This window comes from Lissotriton helveticus (genome assembly GCF_964261635.1).
Source record: "Lissotriton helveticus chromosome 1_1 unlocalized genomic scaffold, aLisHel1.1 SUPER_1_unloc_31, whole genome shotgun sequence".
NCBI classification, from domain to species: Eukaryota; Metazoa; Chordata; class Amphibia; order Caudata; family Salamandridae; genus Lissotriton; species Lissotriton helveticus.
Genome location: NW_027611672.1, coordinates 864,127 through 880,785, shown reverse-complemented (window position 1 = coordinate 880,785; position 16,659 = coordinate 864,127). Strand labels below are relative to the sequence as shown.

Below are 16,659 nucleotides of genomic sequence, written 5' to 3'. Positions count from 1 at the left end.
CTAGCTGTAATCTGAATTTAAAATCAGCCAGACGTCTATTTATTATTAACCAAATTGAACGTGCCAGTAACGTCCCAAAGGCCCTTTTTAATATAGTAAAAGACTTCGTATCTCTTCATGTCTGTAGACAATTGCCTATGGAAACACAAGATTTTTGTAATTCGTTAGCAATCTATTTTCAAGAAAAGATAATTGATATTCATGCTAACTTTTCATCGATCACCTCTCAAGACCTTGAAGCCTCTACTAGAACAGAGGGCTTAGAAAAAATGGCAGCTAGCACCTTAGATTGTTTCGAGTTAACCACGCTTGAGGTTTCCAATGCTCTCTCCTTCTCAAAATCTGGCTCACCCCAAGATCTTTGTCCTCCAAAGACAATGGCCCTATTAGCCACTCATTGCGTGCCAGCAATTCTAAATATCAATAATTATTCAATACAATCAGGTACCATTCCAATAACATGGAAGGAAGCATTTGTGCGTCCAATATTGCAGAAACCGACTGCGGATCCCAGAGAACTCAGCAACTACCGCCCTATTTCTTTGGTACCTTTATTGGGCAAGCTTCTGGAAAGTATAATTAACAAGCAACTAAGTCTATGCCAAGAGTCCAACGAAATTCTGGATCAATCACAATCTGGATTTCTGAGACTGCCATGCTCGCTGTAACTGACTCGCTCAGACAGAAAATAGACATTGGAGGATCGGTAGTACTGATCCTTCTAGATCTCTCTGCGGCTCTTGATACCATCTCACATTTAGTGCTCGCGGAGAGACTAGCTTCCTGTGGCATTCAAGGGACAGCCTTGAAGTGGTTGCAGAACTTTGTCATACAGAACACAAACTATCGTGCTAGGGCCATATCTGTTAGCTTATATTTACTATTGTCCCAAAGATAGAAGCAGAGAAATTGCGGTTCTCCAGCGGAATGCTTGTAATCTCTAGCTGGATGACACAGAACTGCCTCCAATTGAATCCTGGAAAAACCGAGGTCATGCTAACGGGGAAAGCCTCCACTGGCTGGTCTGATGAATGGTGGCCCTCACAATTGGGACCAGCTCCTGTTCCTAAAAAATGTGTTAAAAATCTAGGCCTAAAATTAGATCAGTCATTAACCATGAATGACCACATTGCTGCCACTACTAGCTCCTGCTACTATAGTATGCGTTTACTCCGCAAAATTCTTCCCTACTTGCCCACCAATCACCGCAGAACCTTAGTTCAAGCCATGGTCATCAGCCAATTAGACTATGGTAATGCTCTGTTGGCGGCAGTGGGAGAGACCCTGTTTACTAAATTACAAGTGATTCAGAACACGGCGGCCAGAATGTTACTGAACCGCCCTGCTGGCTCCCCTTCTGCTCCCTTGCTGAGAGAGCTGCATTGGTTACCTGTAAGGAAGAGATCCTTTTTCAAAATCTGCTGTCTCACTTACAATGCGCTGAATGGCAGAGGCCCTTACTATCTACAAAAGATACTCACCTATCATACACCGAACATAAATCTCAGATCCAGTACTCTAGGCCTTCTACAGGTTCCTCGTATACGTTTGAGTCAGACTGGTGGAAAAGCTTTTTCGTATCTGGCCCCAAGATACTGGAATAAACTACTGCTGTCCCGAAACAAAATTTCCATATACAGCACCTTTAGGAAACAACTAAAAGCATTCCTGTTCTAACTCTGTTCTGACTTTCAGTCCTCGGGCCAAATTTCTAGGCGACCGCTGAGATGCCCCCGGGTGAGTCATGCGCTATAGAAATTAACTTAACATAGCAACATACATAACATGCCTGAATGTAGCTAAACCAGAACCCCTAAATGTGCGCTGCCAGCTTTGCTCAGTTTGACTTCTAATTATTATAGCAGCACTTCAGCACTTCACAGCTCAGGAAGCCATAAAAATGTGTGTCTTTGGATTTCAATACAGTGATGCGGACCACCACATTGAAATGCGTTACTCTAACCCCTGATGCGTGGTACTTGGCAGGCCTGCTCCCCTCAACGCAGGCACCCTTGCAGTATGGTGCAAGGCTGCCTGCATTTGCGCTAGACAGCTAAATTCAGCACCAGCACAGGGAGAAATGCAGGGCTGCACCGTATTCTTGTAAATTTGGTGATTTTTAGGTCTCGCCTAGGCAGCGTGCATGCGCTGTCTCTCCAAGACATCTAATAATCTATATGCTTGGGGATACTCCGCCTATTGCGAGATAATTTCTCCCTGCTTGCCATTAGAACTTTCCCTTTTTAGGTCTTGCCTGAGCCAGCGCATGCGGCTCTGTGAGACATTTTGTTAGGGCTTTTAAAAGTGCTGCCACACGGCCTAGCGCTTGCGTTCACGCGCGCAGCCACCAGCTTTCAGCGCCCTGGCCTCTCCTTCTTTCGTGCGCACCACTCGCGTGTTTTTTTTTTGCACGTGTGCGCGCACAACTCCCGCGCTTGTTGCTTGCACTTCTTGTTTTAATTATAATGTTGGTATGTGCTGTACTTAACATGCTTCCTGACCAGATCCCTGGCACTTAAGTTTTTAACAAATTATTCAATGGGTGTAATATCTTTCCACAAGCTCTGTCACCACCCACTGCACGCGTGTACATGTAGCGCAGAATTACCGGGAGCTATAATTACACCCTGAAGTCAAAATCCTTGCTATTTATCAATTTTACGTGTGGACGATCCCGTCCCACGCGGTGGAAACTCCGTGCGCAGCCAGTATTTCATGTGGGACTGGCCATTCAGCATTACTTGCATCTCGGAGTGTGCCAAATATTTGCTACCAGATTTAACAGGACATGCTTCACCTCCTCTGCACCCCGGACAGGCCTCGCCTCCTCTGCTCCCCCTGGAGAAGGCATCTCCCCTGCACCCCTCAGGACAGGCCTCACCTCCTCTGCACCCCTGGACAGGCTTCACCTCCCCTGCACCCCTGGACAGACCTCTCCTCCTCTGCACCCCTGGACAGGCCTCTCCTCCTCTGCACCTCTGGACGGGCCTCACCTCCTCTGCACTCCTGGACAGGCCTCACCTGCACCTAACCCCATGGACAGGACATGCTTCACCTCCTCTGAACCCCGGACAAGCCTCGCCTCCTCTGCTCCCCCTGGACAGGCATCTGCCCTGCACCCCTCAGGACAGGCCTCACCTCCTCTGTACCCCTGGACAGGCTTCACCTCTCCTGCACCCCTGGACAGACCTCTCCTACTCTGCACCTCTGGATAGGCCTCTCCTCCTCTGCCCCCCTGGACAGGCCTCTCCTCCTCTGCACTGCCACGGAACAGGCCTCACCTCTTCTGCACCAGCTTCGCAGGCCTCATCACCTCTGCACCCAAGGACAGGCCTCACCTCCTCTCCTCCCCCTGGGGAGGCATCACCTCCTCTGCACCTCTTGACATGCGTCACCTTCTTTGCAACCCCCCCTGAAAAGGACATGCCTCACCTCCTTTGCACCCTTTGGACAAGCCTCACCTCCTCTCCTCTGTACCCCCCTGGAAGGCCTCTCCTCCTCTGCACCCCTGGACAGGCCTAACCTCCTCTGCACCCCTGGACAGGTCTCTCCTCCTCTGCACCCCTGGACAGGCCTCACCTCCTCTGTTCCCCTGGACAGGCCTCACCTCCGCTATACCCCTGGAGAGGTCTCACTTCCTCTGCACCCCTGGACAGTCCTCGCTTCCTCTGCACCCCTGGACAGGCCACTCTTCCTTTGCACCCCTGGACAGGCCTCACCTCCTCTGCATCGTTGGACAGACCTCACCTCCTCTGCACCCCTGGATAGGCCTCACCTCCTCTTCACCCCTGGACAAGCCTCACCTCATCTGCACACCCTGGGACAGGCCTCACCTTCTCTGCACCCCTGGACAGGCCTCTCCTCTGCACCCCTCAGGACAGGCATCACCTCTTCTGCTCCCCCTGGACAGGCATCTCCTCTGCACCCCTCAGGACAGGCCTCATCACCTCTGCACACATGGACAGGCCTCACCTCCTCTCCTCCCCCTGGGGAGGCATCACCTCCTCTGCACCCAGAAACAGGCCTCACCTCCTCTGCACCCCTGGACAGGCCTCACCTGCTCTTAACACCATGGACAGGATATGCTTCACCTCCTCTGCACCACGGACAGGACTCGCCTCCTCAGCTCCCCCTGGACAGGCATCTCCCCTGCACCCCTCAGGACAGGCCTCACCTCCTCTGCACCCCGGGACAGGCCTCACCTCCTCTGCATGCCCCGGGACAGGCCTCACCTCCTCTGCATGCCCCGGGACAGGCCTCACCTCCTCTGCACCCCTAGACAGGCCTCTTCTTTGCACCCCTGGACCGGCCTCACCTCCTCCGCTCTCCTGGACAGGCCACACCTCCTCTGCTCCTCTGGACAGGCCTCTCCTCCTCTCTTCCTCTGGACAGACCTCACCTCTTCTGCACCCCTGGACAGGCCTCACATCCTCTGCACCCCTAGACAGGCATCTCCTCTGCTGCACCCCTGGAGAGGCCTCACCCCCTCTGCTCCCCTGGAGAGGCCTCACCTCCTCTGCACCCCTGGACAGGCCTCTCCTCCGCTGCACCCCTGGACAGGCCTCTCCTCCTCTGCACCCCTGGACAGGCCTCACCTCCTCTATACCCCTGGACAGGCCTCACCTCCTCTGCACCCCCTGGACAGGCCTCACCTCCTCTGCACCCCTGGACAGGCCCCTCATCCTCTGCACCCCTGGACAGGCCTCACCTCCTCTGCACCCCTCTGGATATGCCTCACCTCCTCTGCACCCCTGGACAGGCCCCTCCTCCTCTGCACCCCTGGACAGGCCTCTCCTCCTCTGCACCCTATGGACAGGCCTCACCTCCTCTGACCCCAGAACAGGCCTCACCTCCTCTGCACCCCTGGACAGGCCCCTCCTCCTCTGCACCCCACTCAGACTCAGCAGGAGGAAGATCCATGTATTAATAAATTGCAGCCAAGTGAGTCAGCAGCTCTCCTACCTGAACAGAAACCTGTCAAGGCTCTCTCCTCCTCCTGGGGGGGCAGATCTTGGGTCTGAGGGGGGGTCTGAAGATGAAGTTATCTGCCCACCAGACAGGGCTCCTTCCTCCTCTGCAGCAGGCTGGACACATGTGTAGATGTGTGTGGATGGACAGATGTGTAGCAAAACAACTCTCTCGTCATATCAAGGACAATGATCTTCTTGACAATTGTCAGTCTGGCTTCATGCAAAACTGCAGCACTGAAACAGCCCTACTGCAAGTGGTTGATGACGCGCTGAGGATACTCGATTCGGGGGGGTCCTGTCTTCTAATTCTCCTGGACCTTTCTGCAGCCTTTGACACTGTCAATCACAACACCCTCCTCAATATCCTTCAACAGAGAATGGGCATGGAGGGCACTGTGCTTAAATGGTTTGCATCCTTCCTCTCTGACAGATCCCAAATGATCAAAATTGCGAACAGTCTTTCTTCTCCTGTGGCGGTGGGTCAAGGTGTTCCCCAAGGCTCTATACTTGCACCTACATTGTTCAATCTCTACTTAGAACCACTGGGAAACCTCCTAAGCAAATCCGGGATTCACTACCATCTCTATGCAGACGACACTCAACTCTACCTCAAGGTTGCCTCCACCCATGATCTCTCCTTCCTAAGCTCTACTCTGGACTCCATCCAAAACTGGATGTCAACTCATCAACTGATTCTGAATCCTTCCAAAACTGAATTCCTCCTCTTCTCCTCCTCACTCTCTCCCCCCCCCCGGTTCAATCATGGATGGATCAGATGAATCTACTTAACACTAAACCCATCATTGTCGACAGCGCAAAATCCCTTGGAGTTATTCTAGACAAAAAACTCAATCTAACCCCCCACATCAATTCTATTGCAAAATCTGCTCGTTACCAACTGCGCCTTCTTTGGGGAATCAGACGCTTCTTCCCGGAACAGGACCTTATAACCCTGGTGCAATCGCTGGTCCTCTCCAGATTAGACTACTGCAATTATCTTCTTACTGGCCTCCCCAAATCCCACCTGTCCCCACTTAAGTCTGTTTTCCATTCAGCAGCTCGCTTCATTTATGGGGCCAAAAGAAGCGATCATATCACACCGATGTTATCCACCCTTCGCTGGCTCCCCTTCGAGGCTAGAGCTATCTACAAGACCGCTTGTATCACCCACAAAGCCTTGCACTCCTCCTCTCCTCGCTACCTGGCGAATAAACTGAAACTCTCTGGAGGCTCTAGACCCTCACGCAATGCGGAGAATCTTCTACTTGAACCTCCCACTTTCAAGAAGGAGAGAACAATGGCCCAATCCTTCTCAGGCAACGCAGTGAGAATCTGGAACTCACTCCCGCCTCAGCTCCGGACCACTGCCTCCTCCCAGGCTTTCAAAAGGGACCTCAAAGTTCTCCTCCTCCAGAGACACCTCCAAAAGTAATTCACGTCCTCTTGTTATTTGGAGGAAGACTTCCCACTACTGTTATTTTCCATGCCCATGGAAGTGCCTTCCCAGGGTATTCCTGGGGTTGGAGTGTCTGCCTCTTTGGAGTATTTTCCATGTACTTGTGTTTGGTGCCCTTGTGTAACATGCACACACCACTTCGCCCTTGTAACACACGGTTTGCTACCTCTCACATGTTTTTATCTTTGATACTTGCACAAGTGCCACCTTGCCTACATAACGCTTGTTCGTTTCCCTGAGTGTCTAGCACCTTTTGCAGTATTATACCTCAAATGATACTTTGTTCTCTCTTGTAACTGCACACTTGTCACTTTTTCCTCCTGTGCACTTTTTAGTACCTCATGTATTTTTGGCTGCTCACAATTTTCACTACCTCATGTATTCTGTTTGCTCACAATTGTCACTATTACCTTTACTACCTCATGTATTTTTGGTTGCTCACAATTTTTACTACCTCATGTATTCTGTTTGCTTACAATTGTCATTATTACCTTTACTACCTCATGTATTTTTGGTTGCTCACAATTTTTAATACCTCATGTATATTGTTTGATCACAAATGTCACTATTACTTTATGTAACGTAACGTATGCTTTTGTAATGTTTCTCATTATGTTCCATTTCTGTTCCTTTTGTGAAGCGCTCTGACACCTTCGGGTAAAGTCCGCGCTATATAAAAATGCATAAATAAAAATAAAAAACAGGAGAGACAGGAAGTGGTGTCACCAACGCGGCTGGTGCTGTCTCTGCCGCCGCTGACCCGGAAGAGGAAACCCTTCTCCCTTTCATAAAACATGCAGATCAGTGGGTTTCATCAGCAGGCGAGGGGCACCCTCTGGTGGCCGCTGACGGAACCACCGCCTCCAGGCTCACACAAAAAAGCATTGGTGCCTGTAAAGACCTGGGATTTCAGATGTCACAGATGTGAATGTTTTTAAGGGTCAGACAGTTCAAGTACAGGGCCTCACACTTTGCTGCTGTAAAAAAGTATTTATAGCTTCTCTTCAGATTGCATCTTCCAAACACTGACGTAAAGGACTTAAGAGTATTTACAGAAAGGTGACAACTGGAAGTGGCAGTCTGTATTTCAATGAATATATCTGTATTTCAAAGAATATATCAGAATATCAGTCAGTTTTCCAATTAAACTGGGCAGCCTATTTATTCTTTTAAATAATTTATTTGCAGTTTTTCAAATCCACAACGTCCTAGATAGCAAAGTAAACAGAGGTAAATACCATGGAGTTTTAAACACCAGATCAGTGACAATGCGGCATAGGTCATGTGTCAAAGCGACAATTGATGGAACAGCTTATTTCTAATGTTCCTGTGTCTGTGACTTATTCCTTATATTTAATTCGGTTTTATATCCTCGAACAAGACTGAATTGTAGGTTCTAATTAGGTTTTCAGTTTCTGGTTTAAGAGCACAACTGTCTCCTAAAATATTAAGATAGCGGCCTCTTCCAGGCTTTGTTGTTTTGTTTACAGTAACCACCATCCTCTCTCAACAAAGATTCACTGACAAAAAATAAAGCAATTTATCTTTGAAACAATTTATTCCTAAAATAGGGCAATCAAGTATGAACCAGAAATTTCTCACACAGTTTGCATTGTATCGTAAAAATGAGTGGGTGTTACTGGTCTGAGGAACAGGGGTGGGGCATTTCACTACTCGAAAATATTCTACTCCTTCACATAGGCCCCTATATCATAGTACACTCATCATCAATACACCGCTGATTAGTGAGTGCATCAACTCTTTGCAGCATTGTCATGCAAGCAGCCTTGAATGCCTCACAGCAACATAAATTTGGACGTGCATATATCAGAGCCTTCAAGCGTCACTCATCACGAGTGACACTAACACATTTGGAGGTCGTGCTGAGGTCTCACACAAACCTGGCCCATTCTTCCAAACTATGGGGATTAACTAGAACTTCACACATGACTATTCGGCACGGAGCAGACCCTCTGTCCCACATTTTGGTGCAACACTTTTCTCATATTTCACCATGAGTATTGCACACAGTTCAGTGGAATGTTAAATTGAATGTCTATTTTAGTGAGACTTGGTTGTCAATATTATCACTTTACATGTGTGCTGATCATGTCTATAAATTCAGTAATGTCTCTTCCTTTGGAATTGTCAAAGTCAAATGTTAAGTGACACCACTCCCTGTGTCTTTTTTAAATACCTCAATTCTCTATTGATTTTTCATATACAATGAGCATATTACAGGGATGGAAGTTTATCGATTCAGCGGAGTCCAAGATACTGTGTAAACTAGAACTTGTGAGAAGACATTGAAAACAGGAAAAACAATAAATGAAATAACCCCTCTAGATAGAGGTGATGTGGCTCAGAAAATCCCCCAGATGATCAGGGAAGGTGGATGAGGGAGAACACGAGGGGAAGGGACATGGGAACAGGAAAAAAAAATGTCAGGGTGCCAAGCCCCATGGTCGCCCCCAAAAAGCCAACTCCCACTATGAAGGCCATAGCCAGCTAACTCTTACAGTGGTGGCTTAAATCCTGGAAGGCTGACTTTTTGTGAAGCAAGGTCAGACGGGCCATCAATTGCGGTGCCACCCCTTGGTTGGTCATCAAGGTATCCCAAACGGAGCCCCAGTAGCACAAAGCACTGTACAGTCCGCAGGAAATGTAAAATGTCACAGGCGAGTGTGCCACACCTTCAGCACCTCCGGCACTTGGAATCGTCTGCCGTATGTGCTTTATAGATCCACTCCGGCATCCAGTACCAGTGGTGTAGGAACTTGAAATAACTGAATTTCAACCTGACCTCCTGGAGGAAACTGCCATGTTCTTTCCAAAGGTCGTGTCCGTCCTGCTCAGAGAGTGAGAGGGACAGCCTCTGCTCCCACAAACAGCATAAAGTGTGGGCAGTGGTGCTCGAAGAATGGCTGTCCATAGTGGTAACATACAATCCCACCATAGTGTCCTTGAATCCTTTCCACATCACGATATAATGCAACATTGGGTCAGTCTCTAGATCGTAAGGGGGAGCAGCCAGCATGTGTGGCAGGCTCTGCATGAGCTGTCAGTGATGCGACTGTGGCAGCCCATAATCACACATGAGAGTAGCAAAGGGGGCCAACTCACCGTCCCCTACTATATCGTCCACAGAGCATATCCCTCTGGTCCTCCACTGTGTAATCGGAGTTCAGATCATACTTGGCCCCAAGCAGCTCCTTGAGAAGAGCAGGTGTCAGCAATGCGTTATACGTCTGAGCCAGGAGAAGCATGAGGTCAGTCAATCAACGCTGTTATGCCTCACAGTGGCACTTATAGGCAGCCAAATCATTCATCAAATTACCTCTAAAATGCGTTCCTGCCCTCCCACAGCACCTGTGCAGAGGACGTGGACTCAATGTTTTCCTCCAAGTACTGGCTCAGATATTGGCACCATCTGTGCTTATTTTCATGGGCTTTATACCATGCTGTATACATATGCCAACGGGCCTGAGAGATTTGCAACAATCGAAGTTTATGGTCGAGTTGTACAAGATCATGATCAGAGGTACTGTTTGGGAGGATCAAGGCGTAAACGTTAACAATGGACGCAGGAGGTGAAAGTATAGTCCACGTCCCTCAGGTGAGTCAACCACCATGGATTGATCAAGGCATGATCATCAATAATGTCAGAGAGGATGAACCGGTCTCGGGGCTGCCTGGTCATTTGGTTTCTGGACTTGTCAAGGTGCCATATTCCAGCACCCCCCCTCATGAATACCCTGGCTGTCCAAAGGACAGCAGGAGTTTGGTCAGCCGCCGGGGTATAGATAGAGCCCACACACAAAGATTCAATAGTTATCTGAACCTTGACAAAGTTATACATCTGTCAAGGGGGTCCCGCAATGTCCGCAGTGTGCAAACGCCCAGGGATTTGTGAAATAAGATGTCCAACCCACTGTGCCCCTGTTCCATAGGAGTAGATGGCTGTGTAAGGGTAGTCTGGACCCTGCTGGCATGTAGTACTGTACTCATCCAATCCCTTTTGAGTTCATCATGTTCAATAGGTGCAGGTGCGTTTCCTGGAGCAATGCTACATCAAGGTGGTGCATCCTCTGAAATAAGAGGACTTTCTGCCTCTTGATAAAAAAGGTCAGGCTGTTGTCATTAAGGGGCATATTTAGAAGCAATTGGAGGTGTACAGCGTTAGCCTCCTTGGCTTCACACCACACTCTCCACTTCTGAAATGCAGGGGTGCACCGTATTTACAAGAATATAGTGCAGCCCTGTGTTTCTTCCTGTACTGGTGCTAAATTTAGCTGCTGAGCACCAATGCAGACAGCCTTGCACCATAGTGCAAGGGTGCAGGCGTTGAGGGGAACAGGCCTGCAAAGTACCACGCATCACAGGTTAGATTAACGCATTTCAATGTGGTGGTCCGCATCACCGTACTGAAATGCAGTCACACATTTTTATAGCTTTCTGAACTGTCAAGTGCTGGAGCGATGCTATATTAATTAGAAGTCAAACTGTGCAAATCTGGCAACGCACGTTTAGGGGTTCTGGTTCAGTTACATTCAGACATGGCACTCCAATCCGTCACGTGAGATTGCAATGATTTGCCCAATGCTGAGCTGTTTGCCAGAGCCGGTTTTGGGTTTCCAGTCGGGCCGTGGCTCGCTCTGTCACAATAGTGCCTGCCACAACCGGTATTTATGTCCTACAACCCCAATCCTGGGGAGGGAGGGGGGGGGTGGCACTTGCACAATGTTGTCGATTTTACTCTGGTCTGGGTTCTGGCGCAGGCAAAACAAATCCTAAATTATTATTGGAAGCTGAGTGTCAGAAGGCTCAGGAATCCACTGGAGTCGACGATGGTCCCAACGCCCCACTACCTCAGGAATCACCAACAGAAAAACTATTGGTAACCCCTAAAGCAACGGGGAAAGGGGAAGTGGAAGAGAAAGAGAGAAAACAGTCGCAGGTAGGTGGGTGGTGCTTCTCTGGTATAACTTCTAACTGGATACGCCAACCCCTGGAAGAGTAACTTATGCATTTAACAGCTCTATAACATATGATAGATATTGACAGTTATAATTATGCAAAAAATCTCTTACCCCAAGGAAACCTGGACTATGCTTCTCTCTTGTAGGTAGCTGTTGTATGTTCTTCACAGCTCCTGTACATATAACACAATTAGAACACTGTTCCTTCTGTTTACTCACGTGATAACCTTTGAATAGTTTTTGGGGAAATTACCTGGGTTTTTATTAGTCCCTTGTTGTATTTATACTGGAACTTGAACGCTATAATCCTTGGGTAAAACCTACCCTCACTATTAGTAAGCTAAGGCTCCTAAACCTAAAATGCTACTCTGCCCCTCTAATGTGGACTACTCTACTCTGAGTCATTTGAATGGCAAAACTTGAATTTGAACTGTAGAAATTCGAAAACGGTGCTTTATGCACAAGTCTCTCTCAAAAGTCACTTGCCAGAATCCCTCGTTGCGCATGCGAGTGATATCTAAGCCAAAGAACAGGAAGCGCTGACAGGAACTTCAGGAAAAGTCTTCACGCGAGAGCTGCGCTGCGTCTCCGGTGAAGAAGTCAGTTGAAGTGCGCAGATCTCTGAACGAACGTGCGCTTCATTACCTCTGCCGCTCGCGAGCCCAAAAAGACTAGAACTGTCACTCTGCGCAGTTTGTGGGCTTCCTCTGCGGCCATGTTGAAGTTCACGCTCTCTGAGGTGCTGAAAGCAGTGCTGCATAAACAGAATAGTCACTCGGTGTTGTCTTCTCCAATGTGGGTATTTGGAGGCTTTCTTAAGAGATCGCTGAGGTTTTTTGTGAACTACTCTAATGCTTGCTATCGTGCCTGGAGTCTTGACAGTACCCCCCTTCAAGGAAGATTCCCCCAGAGTTGGTTTGTTGGGGAAGGTCTTATGAAATGCCTTAACTAGTCGGGGGGCATGCACATTGACAGATGGTTCCCATGACCGCTCCTCGGGCCCATAACCTTTCCATTCTATCAAATAAAATAGTTTATTCTTGGTGAATTTAGAATCTAAGATTCTGCTAATCTCATATTCTTCATTGGACTCAACCATGATAGATGGTGGTGTGTTTTTTAATCTGGCCTGGTCTGGGTTCTTCTTTAGAAGGGAAATGTGGAAAGTAGGATGAACTTTCAATGATTTGGGTAGTTGTAATTTAACCACTACGGGGTTTAGGATTTTTACGATTTTGAATGGTCCTATGAATCTCGGCTGAAACTTTCGATTACCCTTTAATCTTAAGTGTTTTGTGGATAGCCATACTTGTTCACCTACTCCAAACTGAGAACCCTGTCTTCTTCTTTTATCTGCCTGTTTCTTATAAGATTGTTTAGCCCTTGTTAAGTTCCCCAACGCTCTTTTGTATGAACCCTGTAGTTCTTTCATCACACAAGTAATGGCTGGGACCTCTTCATCCTGTTTTCCTAGTGTGATTGTCGGATGTCTGCCTGTATTCAGATAAAATGGAGTAAACCCTGTGGAGTCATGGATTGCATTATTATATGCGAATTCTGCGGTCCACAGTAATTCAGACCATTCAACATCCTGTTCCAACAGATAGAGGCGCAAATATTGCTCCAAATCTTGATTCAGCCTCTCAGTCTGACCATCTGTTTCAGGATGATAACTGGTTGAATAACGTGTATCTATGCCTAGGTTATGCATAAAGGCCTTCCAAAATTTAGACACGAACTGTGAGCCCCTGTCTGATATGATTACCTGTGGAACCCCGTGTGCCCGAATTATGTGCTGATTAAAGGTCTGCACCAATTGAAAAGCTGTGGGTACCGCCTTGAAAGGAATGAAGTGACCCATTTTGGAAAACGAGTCCACCACCACTAAAATCACTGTGTGACCTTGACTAGGAGGCAGATCTACAATTAGATCAAGTGTCACTGTGTGCCATGGGTATGGTGCATTTGGCAAAGGTTGCAGCAGTCCCTGTGGGGACTGTCGACTTGGTTTCCCCTTAATGCAAATCTCACAGGTCGAAACATATTGTCTTACTTGAGCTGCCAATCCTGGCCACCAAAAGTGCCGCCTGACCAGATCCTCTGTTTTCCTTACTCCTTTATGACCAGCCAACCGATCATCGTGGCAACCTTTCATGGCATCTTCTTGAAGTTCTCTGGTGGGAAGATATAACTTGCCCTCATGATAAGGAAGTCCATTTACGAGAGTTCTTTTCGCATCTGATTCCACCCATTTGCGAAGATCATTCTCTGAGCACGCTTGCTGAATTTGTTCATTAAACTCTTTCAAGTGCATGGCTCCAATGATTTGTTTCAACGGAACTATTGGTTCCTCTACTGAAACTCTTTCTTCGACGTCAGGATTCATTCGTGACAGGGCATCGGCTTTTCCATTTTTAGCACCAGGTTTGTAAGTGATCACAAAGTCAAATTCAGAGAAATACAGGGACCATCTCAACTGACGCGGCGAGAGAGTTTTCGCAGACTTAAGAAATTGAAGATTTCGATGATCTGTAAATACTGTGACGGTGTGTTTGGCCCCCAGTAGATAATGTCGCCAATCTTGGAATGCCTCTTTGACAGCCAACAATTCCTTGTCTGCGATGGAATAGTTACGCTCAGTATCAGACAGTTTCCTGGAACGGTAAGCAACCGGATGTAGTTGTCCTGTAGTTTTGTTTCTCTGCGATAATATTCCGCCAGTTGCAAAGTCTGACGCATCTGTCTCTACAAAAAATGCTTGTTCAGGGTCGGGGTGCATCAAAATGGGAGCGCTAGTGAACGCAGTCTTCAAATCTTGAAAGGCTTGTTCTGCATTTGCAGTCCATTCAAATTTCTGCCCCTTCTTCAGCAGATGGGTGATGGGAGCGACTTTAGACGAGAAATTAGGAATGAACCTCCGGTAAAAATTGGCAAAGCCAATAAAACTTTGAATTTCTTTCACACTTCTTGGTGATGACCATTCCTGAATGGTCCGAACCTTTGAATTATCCATCTCGACTCCAGCTGCAGACAACATGAATCCCAAAAACTCCACCTTCTCAGCATGAAATGAACACTTTTCCAATTTCACATATAAATGGTTATCTAACAGTTTCTGAAGAATTGCTCGCACATGCCGGACATGATCCTCCATATTGTTGGAAAAAATCAATATATCGTCAATATATACTACAGCCACTCGATCCAGGAACTCCCGTAGAACATCGTTTACGAAGTTTTGAAAGGCAGCTGGGGCATTGCTCAACCCATATGGCATTACTTGATACTCGAATAATCCATACTTGGTCCGGAAGGCTGTCTTCCATTCATCACCGTCGGCAACCCTCACCAAATGGTAGGCTCCCCGTAGATCAAGCTTTGTGAAAATTTTGGCTCCTTTGACTTGGTCCAAAAGTTGATTGATGAGGGGTAAGGGATATCGGTTTTTCACAGTGACTTGGTTCAGGGCTCTATAGTCTATGCACGTACGGAGAGTTCCATCCTTTTTTGGCCGGAAGAAAAGAGGAGAGGAAACTGGCGATTGAGATGGCCTTATGAATCCCATTTTAGTATATTCTTCCAAGTATTCCTTGAGATAATTATTCTCCTTTTCTGTGAGTGCATAGACCCGGCTACAGGGTAAGTTGGCAACGGCTTCCAACTCAATTTTACAGTCGTAGCTCCTGTGTGGTGGTAGTTTTTCGGCATTCCTTTTGTCAAACACACTTGCTAACTCTTGATATTCCTGGGGTATTTCTTCAGTACTGACTGTGCAAACGTGAACCGATAGTTGAGCCAACTCGGTGGCCGGCGATCCTTCACCTTTCTCCATGTTTTTTGCAAGACAATTCTTCTGACAATATTCTGAGTTCATCTTGACCGTTCTTCTCTCCCAATCAATAGTCGGGTTATGTACAGTCAACCACGGCAGACCCAAAATTAGTTGAAACTGGGGCGCATCGATAAGGTTAAATCTGATAGTCTCTCGATGACCCTGTAATCCTTCTAAATGTAAGGTTTCTGTTTCTTCCACAATAGGACCTGAGGTTAAATTAGTACCGTCGACTGCTTTTACCACTTCATGGTTTTTCTCCTTAACCGCCTTGATTCCCATCTCTTGTGCGTATCTCTGATCGCAGAAGTTTCCGGTAGCCCCAGAATCAATCATAACCGAGACTTCCTTCAACTTCTGTAGCCCAAATTTGACTGTGAAGGACACTGTGAGATGAGGAGCTGCTGACTGTAAGGTGTTTATCAATTGCTGGTGTTCGTGAGTTGACTGTTCAGAACATCCCACCAGGGCAACTCCCTTTACTGATGGGATCTGTCTTTTAACCCTTGGTTATTTTTTGGCTTCTTCGGACATTCCCTCACAAAATGCCCTGACGTACCACAATACAAACATAACTGATTCGCCCGTCTCTTGTCCTTTTCTTCCTGAGTGAGGGGTCCCCGAATGGAACCTATTTGCATAGGTTCTTCTCCAGAACCCACGTCGGTTTTAGAATGTTCAGATTTAATACGGTCCAGGCGTGGCACAAATGGCTTGTAGTCTCGCTTCTTTTCGGACCTTCTTTCAAACAATCTGTGTTCAATTTGAAGGACTAAATCTATCAGTTCTGATATTTCTTGAGGTCGTTTAGGAATCTGAGCTAAGGCATCTTTTATTTCGTCCTTAAGACCTCGATAGAATATCGCCGAACGTTTACTGTCAGGCCAGTCCGTTTCGACGATCAATTTGTTAAACTGGGCTATGTACGCTACCAATTCTCGATTGCCTTGTTTGAGATCTAAGAGTTCGTTGTCTGTCGCTTGGTTAGCAGTTCTTCTATCGAATATTCTTAAGAATTCTTTTTTGAAACGGTCAAAATCATACAATGCTGCGTCATTACGAGCAACCAGAGGCATGGACCAGGCAGCGGCGTCTCCGCTCAAATAAGACAACATGAATGCGACCTTTGCTTGGTCCTCTTTGAACACTACTGATCTGCACAAAAAATGTAAGGAACACTGTGTGAGGAAAATTTGGGCCTTATGAGGATCCCCAGTAAAGCGTTCAGGGTTAGCTAAAGGGACAATTGGAGCCACCGAATGAATTACTTGAGTGGCTACCTCTGAACCTGAATTGTGTGAGGAATTGAAACTAGGTAAGGGAGTTGTTCCCGCTACAAGTTCCTCCAATTTCCGCTGAACATGACGAGTTTCTTGTTGGGACCTTTTAACCTCATCCCTAAGGATCCTATTCTCTTCTGCT

At 47.3% G+C, this 16,659-nt stretch overlaps 1 protein-coding gene across 1 annotated transcript in view; it reads right to left on the bottom strand.

Moving 5' to 3' along the window:
* Window positions 1–5,090, bottom strand: part of LOC144805883 (uncharacterized) — a 104,124-nt gene extending 99,034 nt beyond the window's left edge. Inside the window, exon 1 of the mRNA XM_078672366.1 lies at window positions 4,963–5,090. The gene's annotated coding sequence lies outside the window, so the exon portion shown is untranslated. The remainder of the gene's footprint in view (window positions 1–4,962) is intronic.
* Window positions 5,091–16,659: the final 11,569 nt, after the last annotated feature.